General features: G+C 38.2%; 1 protein-coding gene across 3 annotated transcripts in view; it reads left to right on the top strand.

The window, feature by feature from the left end:
- Positions 1 to 2,224: 2,224 nt before the first annotated feature.
- Positions 2,225 to 17,029, top strand: part of kmt2e (lysine (K)-specific methyltransferase 2E) — a 49,914-nt gene continuing 35,109 nt past the window's right edge. For 2 of the 3 annotated variants that reach the window (XM_073838882.1, XM_073838881.1), the window contains exon 1: positions 2,226 to 3,344. The gene's annotated coding sequence lies outside the window, so the exon portion shown is untranslated. Of the gene's footprint in view, positions 3,345 to 17,029 lie in introns of all 3 variants that reach the window. The other variant, XM_073838880.1, reaches the window with a different exon arrangement.

Genomic DNA, 17,029 nt, shown 5'->3' with positions numbered 1-17,029 from the left:
ATTTTTGCTTAGCGGTTGAGCAAACAAATCCCATAGATTTATATTGAAAGAGACCGACCCATATTTAGAAACCAAAATATCCTGTGAACCTTTCTACATTGTGACCACTTTATAAACCCTTCAGAACAACTTAGCAACAGCAGTTGTGTCCCTAAATATGTTTATACACTATGCAGTACCATATTAAGTTATTTTGTCATCCAACATCAGAGTCTGCTAAGTACGGAAAACTGTGACAGTTGAAGTGCATGTAGTATCCAACACTTGTCTATAATACTCCACTAACATAATCCACTGAATGAGGAAATAAAAACAAGTGAGTGAATTTGTACACTGACTGCACTGGAAGTGCTGTGGATGTCGCCATCTTCTGGCAAGACAAAGTGCATTGTGGGATTTAATGAGTGCATTCGATAATTGTCACTATGGTTTCGAACACCATTAAGTGCACTATATTAGGGTGTAGGGGGCTATTTAGAATACAATGTATTTTTTTTCAGTTAATTAAGTGCATCATCTTGGTACTTGAAATGCACAATTTTTTCGTTTTGGAATTTTAGTGTAAAGACAGTAGGGCTGTCAAACGATTAATCGCAATTAATCACATGCAAAATAAATGTTTGCGTTTACATAATATGTGTGTGTACTGTGAATATTTATTATGTATATGTAAATACACACATGTATGTATTTCAAAAATATTCATGTATTGTTATATATAAATTAGTGTGGGCAATGATTAATCGCAATTAATGGCATCTAAAATAAATGTTTTTGTGTACATAATATATGTACTACGTATATTTATTATGTATATATAAATACACACACATCCATGTATATATTTAAGAAAAATGTTATGTTTATATATTAAATATATATTACCTATATGAATATAAATATATACAGTACACACACTTTAATCATTAAACTGCCCTTTATGTGTCTATATATATATATATATATATATATATATATATATATACATATACATACACACACACACACACACACACACACACACACACACACATAGATTATGTAACAAAAACTTTTATTTTGGATGCGATTAATCACGATTAATCGTTTAACTGCCCTATACTGTATGAGTGTGTCTTTATATATACATAATAAATATACACAGTACTCACATATTAACACAATTTTTATTTTGGATGCGATTAATCACGATTATTCATTTAACTGCCCTATACTGTATGAGTGTCTTTATATATACATAATACATATACACAGTACTCACATATTAACACAATTTTTATTTGGATGTGATTAATTATAATCGTTAAACAGCCCTATTGTATGTGTTATTATATATATATATATATATATATATATATATATATATATATATATATATATATATATATATATATACATATATATACATACATATATATATACATAATAAATATACACAGTACACAAACATATATAAACAAAATGTTTTATTTTGGATGCGATTAATCGCGATTAATCATTGCTCAGCACTAATATAAATGTAACCTTATTCTGGAATATCAAGAGCATGTGTGTGTTTATATATACACATAGCAAACTTTTATTTTGCATGCAATTAATCACGATTAATCATTAAACAGCCGTGTGTGTGTGTGTGTGTGTGTGTGTGTGTGTGTGTGTGTGTGTGTGTCTTTATATATATACATAAATATACACAGTACTCACATATTAACAAAAACTTTTATTTTGGATGTGATTAATCGCGATTAATCAATGCTCAGCACTAATGTAAATGTAACATTATTCCTGAATATCAAGAGCATGTGTGTGTTTATATATACATAATAATTATGCGTAGTACATACTCATATATTAAATAAACTTTTATTTTTCATGCAATTAATCTCGATTAATCGTTAAACAGCTCTATACTGTATGTGTGTCTTTATATATACATAAATATATACACAGTACACACACATATATAAACAAAAACTTTTTTGGATGCGATTAATCACGATTAATCATTGCCAGCATTAATATAAATATAACATTATTCTTAAATATATACATGCATGTGTGTGTTTATACAGTACATAATAAATATACACAGTACATACACATATATTAAATAAACTTTTATTTTGCATGCAATTGATTGCGATTAATCGTTAAACAGCCCTAACTATATGTGTGTGTCGTTATATATACATAATAAATATAAACAGTAAAAACATATTTAAACAAAAACTTTTATTTTTGGAAGCGATTAATCACAATTAATCGTTGACCAGCACTGATATAAATATAACATTATTCTTAAATATATACATAATAAATATACACAGTACATACACATATAAATTAAATCTTATTTTGCATGCAATTAATAATTTGACGGCCAATTACATGGTAAACATACATATATTATATAAACAAAAACTTTTATTTTGGATGCGATTAATCGCTGGCCAGCACTAATATAAATATAACAATATTCTTAAATATATACATGCATGTGTGTGTGTGTGTATATATACATAATAAATATACACAGTACATACACATATATTATACAAACACAAACTTTTATTTGGCATGCAATTAATCGCGATTAATCGTTTGACAGCCAACAGCATAGATTAGTGCACTAGTACTCGACATGGGATGCACACTACAACTTATTGTGGTAGTCAGATTTGTTCTGGTATATTAATATAAATTCTAATTCAGTTTGGAAGTCCTCTTGTGTTGAGAGATTCTTATAATAAGTGACTCACTGTAATTTTAATCGCAGTATTTTTAATCGCATTATTTTTTCCCTTCTTCAGGCATTCATCTCGCTAGGCCGAGCCTTCAGGCTTATTTCTCCACAGCGGGCTGCAGACTCCTCTATGTTTGGACTGTTTGACGAGAAGAATGCGCGCTCCCGCTCGCCGTGGATGAACTCTCTCTCCTGCCCGCGCCCCTGAGGTTCTGCGCCGGGAAACCCCGCGGAATGTAGAGGCGGAGCGCGCAGTGACAGAGAGCCGGGCGGGGGTGAGCGGGGGGAGGCGGAGTCACGGCACTTCTGCCAGGGCCGCCATTTTTGCACAGGGAAAAGAGACAGGATTGAAGGGATCCAGTTTCTAACTGTCGGCATAGATATGGACAAAATTGTCGGCTTTTAACAGACTCCGACTGTACGCTTGGATTAGAGCAGCACGAAGCGAAATACAAGTGCGAAACAGCGCGATTTGTATAGCTTTGTTACACATCCGCAGTGGAGAGCGAAGTATTGTTTTGGTTGTGTGGTAGATCAGGCGGCGGGGTCTCACCCGAGTCCCCCGTGTCTTTATTCACAGTTATTACAGTGGACATCAACGGTAAGTACTTGCCGAAATCCTACAGCTGTCTGTTTGTTTATTAGAGAGGGTTGTTTGATGCCACTGGCTAAGTGACTTGCTGAAGAGGGTCCCATCCTTGTGTAGATGCTGAAACTGCCTTGTATTATTAGTTAATTCAAATTAGATGTAATTACAACGCTGCCGTGCATTTGTCAGCCCTCCTTTTGAGGTATAAATCCCACCTGGCTTGTTGTAAAGAGGGCAATCCGAGCAATGTGTGTCTGTGTGTGTATGACTTAATTTAGCAGCTAAAGTGGCTAGCTAGCTCACACCCACCTTTAATGCCTCACAAAAGGACAGATCTGAAATTGTAACGCTGTTTTGTGCTGGTAACAGCCAGAAAAGATGCACTCAAGAGTGGCGGAGGTAGCGGAAACTCGTTGTCGTTTCTCTTGCGTTGTTGTAAAGCTGCTAGCTACACCAGCAGTCACTGGAGAAATGCTAGCAAGTTAGCCAACCAAGAAAGAAACAGCTCAAGACTTCAATAATCTCTTTACATGCTGGGGATGTGCAACAAAAACTGCTTGGAGTGTTTCAATTTGGGGCAAGACGTGGTCACGTCCTACAATATGTTGCTCCCGCCACTTATTCACAATCTTGATGGTGATATGCACATGTTTACAACTATTTACACGTGTTTTTAATGTGCATTTGAGAGAATGAGGTGTGAAATGTTTAAAATGGCAAGTTGTGCTCTGACAGAGCCTGCAACAACAGGGCTTTTGTTTACACCTCTCTCAACTCCAGCTAACCATTCACTAGGTCCACTCTTAGCCCATACCCAACCCACAAATACACTTTAAAGCCTATTGACTGACATTGACCTAGTATTAGAACCGTCTAAAATACGATATGTGCTTTTAGTCTATTGTTTTTGAACTTGGTCTAATCACTAAGAGCTGGGAATATGACTTAAGCAACGTTACTGCTTAGTACAATAATATGTTGATTTAGCAAGGAGGGTATAAAATGAGCGCTTATTTAGTGTCTGGCTGATATGTTTTGTGTGGTTGTGTCTTGATAATGAGTGCTGCAGGCGTGGGGGAGGGGTTCGGGCTCGGTTCATGTAGTCAGATCTGCTTTAGCTTCTCCTCAAAGTGGACCAGAACCGCGCTGCTTTACTAGCGAACTGCGCAGTTATGCCTTTTACAGTTAATAAACCGTCACTCGACGCGTTTTTAGGTTCAGAGCGATTTGGGTTTGATATTTATCGTTGGAAATTTGATTTATACCTCTGTGTGAGGAAATTAAACGCTTCAGCGTATCATATCGATGCGCATTAGCATAGCAAGCTAAGCGGCTAGCTTCACCGACTAGCTGTTTGTGAGGACATTGTTAAATTAGTCGACCCGACGCGGTTAGTTTACCTTTGTTAGACGTGCTAACAGCTCACTTGGCTATTTAAACGCAAAACGAAGTTGTTAAAACGCAGTTTCCCCCTCGGATAATCGTGTGCATTGTGAGGTAATGTTAACGTTAAGTTGAGGTCGGCTAGTCGTCGTCGTTTAGAATCGCTAGCTACGCACAAACGACGCAAACACTTTGTTCCAGTACAAAAACAGCGCATTTCACAAACAGATACTTAAGCGTGTGAGAAACGGCGGGTTTCTTGTTATCTTGGCCGTTTTCTGTCAAATTTCAGCGAGTCTTCGAGCGCAGTATTTCCTCTCAGGTGCTTAGTGAAAATGGCGGATGAGTTGATGTTGTGGTAATGAAAGCCTCCACACCCCTAGATCAGCTCACACACACTGCAGCGCCAACACACTCACCCACAGGCAAGTGCACAACACACACCAGAAAAATTCAGCGCTGTTTTTCACCAAATATGATTATAGCCTGTGTCCACTCAACGCTTTAGCACATAAACTGAACCATATGAGTGTGCTATAGATCTAAATCCTGGAAAAACCATCATAAATGTACACCTCAGCTCTTTCACGAGGCAAAGTATAATAACCATTACACTGTTCAACAACAGATTTCCTTCCAAATGTTAGTTTTCAGAGAGGATAAGATGTTTAAATTTGTTAAACATGAGACCTATACTGTGAAAATGGCATACTGGAGTTAGGTAAAAGTATAAACACGTCCCTTTGTGAAAGGAACAATAGGGGATTTATTACATGCGCTCACCTTTGTTTCTTAAAAGCACAAACTCACAATGTTAAATGTAGCTCAATCTTGTTTCTTTCTTGTTTTACAACACAAGGCATTCTACGCCTGGGCGCTATGATGATATATGTGACCCTGGACCACAAAACCAGTCTTAAGTAGCATGGGTATGTTTGTAGCAATAGCCAAAAATACCTTATATAGGTCAAAATGATCAATTTTTCTTTCATGCCAAAATTCATTAGGATATTAAGTAAAGATTATGTTCCATGAAGATGTTTTGTAAATTTCCTATCGTAAATATATACAACTTTAATTTTTGATTAGAAATATGCATTGCTAAGAACTTCATTTAGACAACTTTAGGTGATTTTCTCAATATGTTTTTTTTTTTTTTTTTACACCCTCAGATTCCAGATTTTCAAGTAGTTGTACTTCGGCCAAATATTGTTCTATCCTAACAAACCATACGTCAATAGAAAGCTTTATTAAGCTTTCAGATGATGTATAAATATCAATTTCAAAAAAGTGACCCTTATGACTGGTTTTGTGGTCCAGGGTCACGTTTGTGTTTCAGACAGTCTTAAATGTAGCTCAATCTTGTTCCTCCCTTTTTAGGCCTGAGCGGTATGGGGATACATGTACCATGTCATTAGTTTTTGTTATTCTGCATGTGTTGCGGTATGTAAATTCTCTCACAAGTGCATGGCTGCTCAGTTTTTGCCATGTTGTAGCGATAAAGAAGTTTAATTTTTAAGATAAGGGTGTGTTCACACTTGTAGTTCGGTTCATTTGGTCCTGGTCCGGTTAACGTTCACACTGGCATTTTTGGCAGTGAACCTAAAGATACAGAACCTAAAGGCATAGTTATACGTTCATAACCGATTGCCCTCTGTTCATTTTTTTTTGGATACGCTGCTTGTTCCTTAGTGAAATCATGTTGCATAGCGTCGCATCTTATCATTACTTCCTGTTTGGTTTGTTTAAAAGTATTTGGTCCATTTTGTGGTCATATTTCATTCGAACCTCATCAGATTTTGTTTGGGAGCAGACCGCGACCCATCTTTTTAGCGGTAGTTTGGTGCGTACCAGGGTTCAGATGGATTCACACTTACTCAAATGAACACACTAACAGAGCAATCGAACCTGAGTTCGTTTAAATCAAATCAAACATGACAAGTGTGAACACACCCTCAATAAAAAGAAAATGCGGCTGTTCTGTCGATTCCACAGATTGCGAATGAGTTTGAATTTGTGGCTTATTGCGCTTGAATGTTCAAATGCACCCAATTCTTATATTGCTATTGTTATTTGTATCTTTGAACTAATTTGTTAAAAGCTGAAATAATACAACACAACAACTTCATTATAAAATACAGTTACTCACATTGCAAAATAAGAGTTTCATCATACCACCCACCCTCTAGGAAATTCTTTTGTGGCTTAGTTTACCTTACTGGAAATTCATGACTATGAAAGGCAAGGTTGTGCTGTACCAGAAACCTAGATGTGTGTATTGCCTCACCTAAAGAATTAGCAGGAAACGAGACGTTTCTCAAACTCACGCAGAACCATCTGCATCTTAAAACTACTCAACAGTAACGGTTTTGGTTTAACAGCGACTTTATTTGAGGATGCCGTCGAGTTTACTGCAGCATTGAAAAGAGCGCAACCCACACGGCTGTGTCATATTTCTCTCATGATTACTGCTCCCTCCCTCTCTGGTCAGCGGGGAGTTTACAGGTCCAGAAGAATGTGGTTATTCATCATGGGGTAAACACAGGCCCTAATGCGTAATGAATAGACCATGATGCTGCAGAAAGGTAATCTTGATCTTGGATAGGAAGCAGTGAGCGGCCGCTCATGCGTGAACAGATAGCACATCATTGGGGGCTTCGGTTATCCAGCGGGTCAAGGCATCACGCCGCATATGAATGCTGATGTTTATGCGTTTTAGCACTCTTTAATGTGTCCGGGTTCTCAGCCTGATGCATATGTTGTTGTAGCTTTCAGGGGCAGGTGGGATAGCTTACAGGGTCAAGCTGTGAGATAACAGCTGGGACTCGATTGTTTCTCCTTTGACATTGACAAAGACCCCCCCTCCTGAGATCTCCTTTCACCTCGGATCCACTAGCTGTAGTGGAAAGTTTTTGGAGTCCACCTATATAAAACTGGGCACCACTTAAAAAGCAAGCCGTTGCTTTAACAGCTTTTTAAAGCCAATGATATGCACTGCATTTTTATTTTTATTTTCTTCGAACTGTGAGACTGGCCTCTGTGGTGCAAACTTTGGCAGCCACGGCTGAGATGATGGTCTGAGACACTTGCCAAACACATGCTTTGGACACTTTCTCTTCAGGACAGCACCGTGGCTGAGATTCAAGATGGTCATTAAGAACTGTTTTATCATCTACTGTATAAATGCTGATGAATACTGTATGTATTTTTGTCTGTGGCACCTTTTTTGCATGGAAAAGCTCACGCTTATGCTTGCATGCAGATAACGAGAGGAGCAGACCATGTACAGTGCAGGCTGTGGCTTTCTGACAGGCGTTTCCTGTAGGTGGAGGTCCAATCATTGCATGTAGTGGTGTGACATCACAGTGAGGCCGTGCAGCTGTGCAAAGACGATGGAACATCAGCCTACGCACATCAACACACAGCTCACAACTTCGACAGCGACACTAGAGGGAAGTGATCCACGTGGAGAATGGAGCCGAAGCATGCATATAGCTGCCTTGCTGCACTACCCTGGTTTGTTTTCAAACGAGAAACATAGTGCATTGAAACCATGCTGTCATCTCATCAGGTTCAGAATGAACACTCAACGGTCTCATGTCTATCTTAAGGTCATTGCTGCCTAGGGGTGCCTTGAAAGGTGTGACTAGTGATAGAAGAAGTGAAGGTTCTTCTACCTGAAGGACTAAAACATCCAATTCTAATCAGCATGTACAGCTCAGCTGCTGCATTCACCATCCTCTTTGTCAGGTTGTCATGTCACACATGCATTCTGGCCTCACTGCGCATGGGTGACTCGACACTGTATGTGTGTGTGTGAGGCCATGGGCAGTGTCTGTTTGTTCTCTGTGTTGACAGAGGGATGGAGAAGTAAAGTACCCCCCCCCCCCCCCTCAGGAGAGCTGGAGGTTATAAAAAGAGAGAGGCAGGTGTCTCAGGTGACGCATCTATCCTTGCATTGCGCACTTTGGGACACACGCTAAAACCTTACAAAACACTATCTGTTCTGCACAAGACCATGTTTTATCAAGACAAGGTGTGGTTAAGCATGTATTCTGGTGGCTGGTTCCACCGGGAGGCCTGTTAGTGCCGTAAGGTCACGTGAGAGATGTGCAGGGAGGAGCCGCAGGCTCAGGTAACCTGTTATTGTTTCCCTGTTGTAACCGAGCTCTCTCAGCGGGCCCTACCTACATGACAGGTGTCGCATAGAGCAAACAGGCAAGGGTGCAGCACCGCATCCTACTCATTTATAAATGTGTGAATGTTATTGTGGGGTGTTTGTGATGTAATGGTGCAAGCCAGGCATGAAATCGATCATCATGAAGTCTGAGTGGCCCAGACTGTCCTTTTTCACCCAGGGCGCTATTGCGACTGCTTGATTTGACCCCTGCACATCCATACATGCACGTACATGCTGATAGTCCAAAACTGACATTAAAGGGATAGTTCACTCAAAAATGAAAATTCTGTCTTTTATTACTCACCCTCATGTTGTTCCAAACCCCTAAGAACTTAGTTCATCTTTGGAACACAAATTAAGATATTTTTGATGAAATCTTAGAGCGCTTTTTGACCATGACAGCAACACAGCTACCACGTTCAAGGCTTTGATAAAATAGTCCATGTGACATCAGTGGTTCAATCATAATTTTATAAAGCTACGAGAATGCTTGTGTGTGATTTTTGGAGAGTGTCATGACGCATGTGCACACTTTCCTCTATACGTAAACAAAGCATGGCACACGCTTGTTGTACAACAGCAACATGCATTGTTTACATGCCAAAATGGTGCGTGAATGATGCAGAGGAGATGAATCGTTGAATGATTTTTTTTTTCCACACAAAGTATTCTTGTAGCTTCATAAACTCATGAATGAACCACTGATGTCACATTTACTATTTTGTCAATGTTCTTGGTACGTTTATGGGCCTTGAACTTGGAAGGACCCTTGCTGTCTATGCAGGGTCAGAGAGCTCTCGGATTTCATAAAAAAAAATCTTAATTTGTGTTCCAACGATAAACAAAGGTCTTACGGGTTTGGAATGACATGAGGGTGAGTAATTAATGACAGAATTTTCAATTTTTGGTGAGCTAATTATTTAAATATGAGGTTTGGGTTTTAGTGGTGTGCTAAAGCAGATACTGCTTACCCAACTGCTAAAGCAGTCTGTTTTCTAAATGCAGTGTAATTACCTTGCTTTGAACAGTTGATCTGTGCATTTTTTTTGGATCTAGTAATCACAGACCATATTTGGGGACCAGAATATCTTAGGGTGTGTTCATACTTGTTTGGTTTGATGCGATTGCTCTGTTAGTATGTTCATTTTAGTAAGTGTGAACGATACATCTGAACCCTAGTGCGCACCAAACAAGCAGACCGAGACCGCTAAAAAGATTAATCTCGGTCCACTTCCAAACGAACTCTGGATGCAGTTTGAATGAAACATGAACGCAACACATCTAAACGAACCAAAAGCAGGAAGTAATGACAAGATGTGATGCTATATGACATGATTTCACGAACGGAATAAGTGGTGTATCCAAAACAAAATGAGCAGAGGCCAAACGTGGAGCAACGAGGAGGTAAAATTCCATATATAAACTCTTTGTGATTTCGCAGGTGGTGAAAATAAAATCACACACAAAAATGAGCGTGCGTTAGGTGTATTCGACTTAAAGCGATCAGTGAATGGGTGCTTTGATGTCGTACACGCACAGCGCTGCTTTAAGTCGAACGCACCTTTTCTTCACAAAATATACATCATTCAACCCAACCAATCAGGTTGTGAACGTATCACTGTGCTTTTAGCTTCGGAATCTTTAGGTTGACTGTCAAAAATGCCAGTGTGAACGCTAAGTAGACCAGGACCAGATGTATCATTTTCCTTTTTGGTCTGGACCAAATGAACCGAACTACAAGTGTGAACACCCCCTTAGAGACTTTTTTGACTCAAACATCAAACAGCACCAAAACGGCATTTATTGTTTGAATATTGTAATAAAATGGACAAAATTTAAAATCTGACACAGTTTTATTTCAAAAGTAACAAAGCACAAAGTTATTGCATGGGAGGTGCGCTAAAAATGTTCCGTTCATTTACTGAAAACGGGCTAGATTAATCGATACTTGGGAGTTAAGAAATGATGCCGTTTTTGTAAAAATGAAAGACGATTCAAATCGAGAATTTCATATTTTGCAACCACACAGCAACAGACTAGAAACCTCTTAGAAGCAACAACCTTGCATTGCAGCTGTGAGTTTTGAAATGGCAAGCATCTTTCTTCAGAAAATCAGTTTTTCTTTATATCACTAAATGAAACAGGTTTCTAAAAAGGGAATTTTGTCATCAGTCATCCTTATCTAATTTTAGAATGTCAAGTGCCTCCTTTTTGAACATGGTGGAGGTGCACTATGGTTAGCCACTTGGCAGTCTAGCGCAGGAGCCATTAGCCCCATTAGCGTTTGTTAGAGAGGCTGAGATAAAATAGATGCCCAAGTCAAAAGAGGCCACCCTGAGGTCTGTATGAAATTTTGGCCTCTGGATATTTGTCTGTAAATATCGCTAATAAAATACTGTTCAAGTAGGCATCTCCTCAGCAGCTAAAGCTGGTCGGTGGCCGAGATTGTGCTCTGGTTGTGGCGTACTTGTCTCACAGGAAAAGACGCAAACAAGGTGACACGACTTCGTACCTCATGCATCTTTATCAATGACAGTCAGGAAGAGCTCTCGGCTTGTGCTCGTGCGTTTTTGAGGCACGTGGTTGTGTAAAGCCTCAGTGTAGCGTAGGCTGCGATGACTCAGCCTGCGAGAATGGTGTGAAGTCACATCGCCGGGGCTAGCGTTTGGAAGCCTGCTCTATTTCCATCTCTCCCCGCTGAAAATCAGACAACACGAACCAGGAACATGACTGGGAGAGAGCGAGGGAGAAACGGGGAGAGAAAGGAGAAAATATGTGTTGACACTCCTACATGAGTCTGTGGGTTTCCCTGCCCGCTGTAGCGAGCTGCCGGAAGGAGGAGCTTTCCGTACGACATTGTGTCCATACAGAGAGAGATGAGGAAAAACAGTTGGCAGTGTTGCTTTCTTATCTTCATTGCTCAGATGGACAGTTTGGAAGCCACTGGAAGGACAGAGGGAAGCAATACTACATTTTGTTTCGAAAGCTGGTTATCTTTTCATAGGCTCTTTAAATGGCTTCTCTTTCCTCATGACCATTTAATTGGTCTCGTATTCCGCAGCCAGCTCCCCCTTTTTCCCCCCTCTCCCCGGCCACCCCTCCCTTCCACTCCAAGTGTCAAGGGTTTATTTAGGAAGTGCAGAGGGGAGGGAAAGAAATCAGGGTAGGGCAGGGAAGCGTTTTTCTTTCTTTTTCTCTCTCTCTTTCTCTCTCTCTCTCTCTCTCTCTCTGGCTGTGTTCCTCATGAGTGGCAGACGGTTCTACCAAAGGAAATGGGCGTGTGTCGGAGGCAGTCTGAATGCTCGGATTTAGCCAGGAATGCTCTACTGTACTAGATTTTTCCACACCTCCCATTTACATTTTCGAGGAGGGGGATTTTGCTGAGTGTGTGTGTGTGTGTGTTCGAGGCGAAAGAAAGGGTACGTTTGGCTGTTCGGAGAACATATGTGATGGTTATCTGTGTGTATGTGTGTGTACGGAGAGCCAGTGCGCATGCGTGCATTCCTGAGCAGTGACGGCAGGATTGCCCTGCTGAGGCCAAGAAGAACAGACTCAGTGTGAGAAAGCTGGAACGAGACCACCGTATGCTTTCTAAGGGAAATGGGTTTATTACACAACACAATGTTGTCTCTCTTTCGCCTTTTTCCTTCGTATTATTATGCCTTTATGAAGAGGGCATGGTCACTTAAGCTCTGGTCCAAAACATAGTGAACTCCCTACGTAGGGATCATTTTAGGGCATCTGTGGTCAGCGTATATCACAGGATTTAGCTTTTGAATAAGGGATTTCGTTCCCTCTTTCTAAACTAGAATTCAGCTTTGACTTTTTATAATAATGTAATATAATAAGCTATGTTGCAAAATATAGTGAGCTGCCTAGTGCCTACTTGGGGAGCATTTTAGTGTCCTACAGGATTTAGTTTTTGAAAAAGGGTTTTAATTCCCCCTTTACTAAACCTGGAATTCAGCTTTGACTTGGTATAATAATACAATATAATAGGCTCTGTTCCAAAACATAGTAAGCTGTCTACTTGGGGAACATTTTAGGGCATCTATGGTCAGTGTGTCCTACAGGATTTAGCTTTTGAAATAAAGGGTCTCCATTCCTCCTTTCCAAACCCTAAAATTCAGTTTTGACTTGTTATAATAATATTATATAATAAGCTTTATTTTAAAACATAGTGTGCTGCCTACTTAGGGAGATTTTAAGGGCATCTGTGGTCAGCGTGTCCAACAGGATTTAGTTTTTGAAGAAGGGTCTTCATTCCCACTTTCCAAACCCTGAAATTCAGCTTTGACTTACTATAATAATGTAATAAAATATAATTTATTTTATTATTAAAATAAATTTTAAATATTAAATATTTAATTAAAATATTAAATTTATTATTAAAAATAAGGAGCTGCCTACTTAGAAAGCATTTTTAGTGCATCTGTGGTCAGTGTGTTCTACAGGATTTCGTTTTTGAATAAGGGTCTCTATCCCCTCTTTCTAAACCCTGAAATTCAGCTTTGACTTAGAATAATCATATAATATAATATAACTTAATCTGTGTTCCAAAACATAGTGAGCTGCTTACTTAGGGAACATTTTAACGGTATCTTTGGTCAATGTCCAACAGGATTTAGCTTTTAGATAAAGGTCTCCATTTCCCTTTTCCAAACCGTGAAATTCAGCTTTGACTTGGTATACTAATATAATAACTTAAGCTCTGTTCCAAAACACATTGAGCTGCCTACATAGGGGAGCATTTTAGGGCATCTGTGGTCAGTGTGTATAACAGGATTTAGTGTTCGAATAAGGATCTTTGTTGCCCCATTTCTAAACACTGAAATTCAGCTTTGACTTGGTATAAGAATATAATAGTTTAAGCTCTGTCCAAAACATTGTGAGCTCCCTACTTAGGGAGCATTTTAGGGCATCAGTGTCCTACAGGATTTAATTTTTGAATAAAGGTCTTCGTTCCACTTTTCCAAACCCTAAAATTCAATGCTGACTTGGTATAAATAATATAATAACAAGCTCTGTTCCAAAACATAGTGAGCTGCTTGCTTAGGGATCCTTTTTGGGTGTCTGTAGTCAATGTGTCCACAGGATTTAGTGTTTGAAAAAGGGTCTTTATTCCCTATTTCCAATCCCTGAAATTCAACTTTGAAGTGGTATAATAATATAATATAACTTAAGCTCTGTTCCAAAACATAGTGAGCTGCCTATTTAGGGAGCATTTCAGGTCATCTATCTCTAAAGTAATTGGGTGAATTTAAGTATTTGACATTTTCCCTTAATGGAAAAGTACATGCTTTTTATCTTATCTTTCTATCTATCTTTCTTTCTTCCTTTCTTATTTAGAAAGAAAAAGCATATACTTTATTGTAATTATGTGTGTGCTCTGTATTTTGCTAAGATCAACACTTTATTGCAATCAATATTGAGAGGTGCCTCCTGGTCTCTACTTGTGTAGGCTATTTTTGTGCCATAACGCTGCTTATGTAGAGCGTTCCGAATCAGTCACTTATTAGCTTCCAATTCAGTCTGGATACTGCCTTACAGGACAGCTGCCTATGTAAACAAAAGCCAGCGAGGCTCACTAGTTCACTAGATTTGGAACAGAGCTATTATATCCTGTGCTTTTTCAAGAGCTGTGAAACTCCATTCATTTTTCACAGCAGTCGAAACATCCCCAATATATCAGACCCGCTGCGCTCGTGAAAGCGACCTGACATGGCCAAAAATGGGACAGTTGTAGTTGCCTACGGGGTACATCGCACACGGACATGTCGTCAGATTCCTATTAATTAACCCCGAAGCTGACAGCTGTCATCTCTGCGAGTCTTTGGACTGCTTTATAGCCTCTCTCTAGCCTTTATCTACATAGGGCACACACGTGCAGATGACAGACTCATTCTAACTTGTTTCCAAACAGTGAGTAGAAGATGTGCCACCTTCATAGGGAAGTGCAAGTGTGTGTGTATTAAAAGGGGCATGTTAAGGCTGGTTAAGGTGTGTGTTGTATGCAGGCATGTAAGTTCATGTTTTGTTTATTTTCAGTGATCTGAATCACAAGCCTGGTATGCAAAGTCCAAATTTAACCAAATGTGGCTTAAAATTGGCTTTAAATGGTTAATCATTATAAAAACTGTGTTTGTTTTTTTTGTTGTCTTTTTAATACGATGCAAGTGCATCAGATTATTTACATATTAATGATTTAGTAGCGACAGGTCCACAGGTCAAGTAAAACAATTTATAAAAACAATTTTTTGTATTTAAATTGCGCTGCAAGTTTTAATTATAATATAATTCTCAATAAACAGTGCATATAAATACAAAAAAATAAAAATATTGAAAATATATAAAAATATAACTTTATATAATTTAATTAGAATAATTATAATTGTCTCAATAAACAGTGCATATAAATACAAAAAAAAAAAATGAAAAAATAAAACTTTTTTCAATTTATAGTAATAATAAAATTCTCAATAAATAGTGCATAAATACAAAAAATGAGAAAAATAAAACATGATCAAAATTATATATATTTTTTTTTAATTATAATAATATAATTGTCTCAATAAACAGTGCAATATAAATATAAAAAACATGAAAACAAATAAACATATTTTTTATTATAATAATATAATAGTCTCAATAAATAGTGCATATAAATACAAAAAAATAGAAAAATAAAATATGAAAAACTAATACATACACATATATATGATGAAATGAATAAAAATATAAATAACATTTTATTTATATATATATATACACACACACACACACACATATATACACACAAAACATATATACATAATGTGAATAAGTATTTTCATATATACTACATTTTAAATATAATTGTCTCTATAAATAGTCCAAATAAATATGAAAAAATAAAACATTAATGAAATACTTTTATTACAATAAATGTTTCATTAAATAGTGCATATAAAAAAAAAACAGAAAAATAAAACATGAATGTTTACACACACTAGGGCTGCACGATAGATCGTTTCAGCATCGTCATCGCGATGTACGCATGCGCGATAGTCACATCGTGGCAGTCACGATACAGGGCAAAAAAAAAATTGTGTGTCTGATTTAAAAATGTACTTTCTATATTTCTAAACTTTCTATTCACGGATCTATATTTGTCTAAAATAAAGTAATTAACTCATGTATAAGGGTTCTATAAAAACTACAATGCACACGTTGCTTCACCTACTTCATGCATGCAGTCTCTGCGCGCGCGGGACGGGAGAAAAGCGCCAAAATGGAAGATTTGGTCGCAAAAAGAAACGCAACGTCGTTCATATGGAAGTATTTTGGATACAAAAAGGATGCTGCTGACCAAAAACAGGTGCTTTGTCGGGAGTGCCTGTCAGTTGTTGCCACAACTCGCGGAAACACTACGAATTTAAGGGACCGTTCACATGTCGTGCCTAAAAACGTGTGGAAAACGTTAGGTGCGCCGCTTTCTCCTTCTTTCCAAAGCGCTCTGTAACTTGAGTGGCAGAGTGGTGTCTGCCGTTGCTAAGCAACCATGACCCGCGCTCTCCTAAAGACGCGGAAGTTTCAGCAAAGATAAATAAACAAAGATAAATGGATTTCCAAAACTAAAAATTGCTTGCAGTTGCTCTGCTGCTAAAACATGTTATCCCTGTAACAGCTATGATCAGCTGTTCCTCCATCTTGGCTAAGCTTTTAATGTTTTTCGTTAAAGGAAGAAGCTGATTTCCCTTTCATCAGGGTAAAGGCAACATTCATTATTAATTTCATATTACAGTCTTGATTTGAAGTTTGAGTTATAATTTACTTTGATAATCCCGAAATAAAGACATTAAACTATATGCAACAACTGAATTGACGCTTCTAAAAGCAACGCAGTTTATTGGAAGATGCACGCATCATCACATAATCCATACCCGCGCGCCTGTGTATTTTACTGGAACGCGCACGTCGTACAGCCTTTTGCGCAGAAGTACTTGGTTACACAAGTTTGTATAGTTAATTGTGTTGTAAATGCAATTGTCAAGCAGTTTGTAATGCATTTTGGAAACAGGAGATGAGCGCCTGGTCTAATGTGCCACCTGGCTTGAGAAACCCGTTCTCGAAGACTTAATTTTAGTCATTATTT

The sequence above is a fragment of the Garra rufa genome, chromosome 4, assembly GCF_049309525.1.
Source record: "Garra rufa chromosome 4, GarRuf1.0, whole genome shotgun sequence".
Taxonomy (NCBI): Eukaryota; Metazoa; Chordata; class Actinopteri; order Cypriniformes; family Cyprinidae; genus Garra; species Garra rufa.
This window is presented reverse-complemented; position numbering and strand designations above follow the sequence as displayed.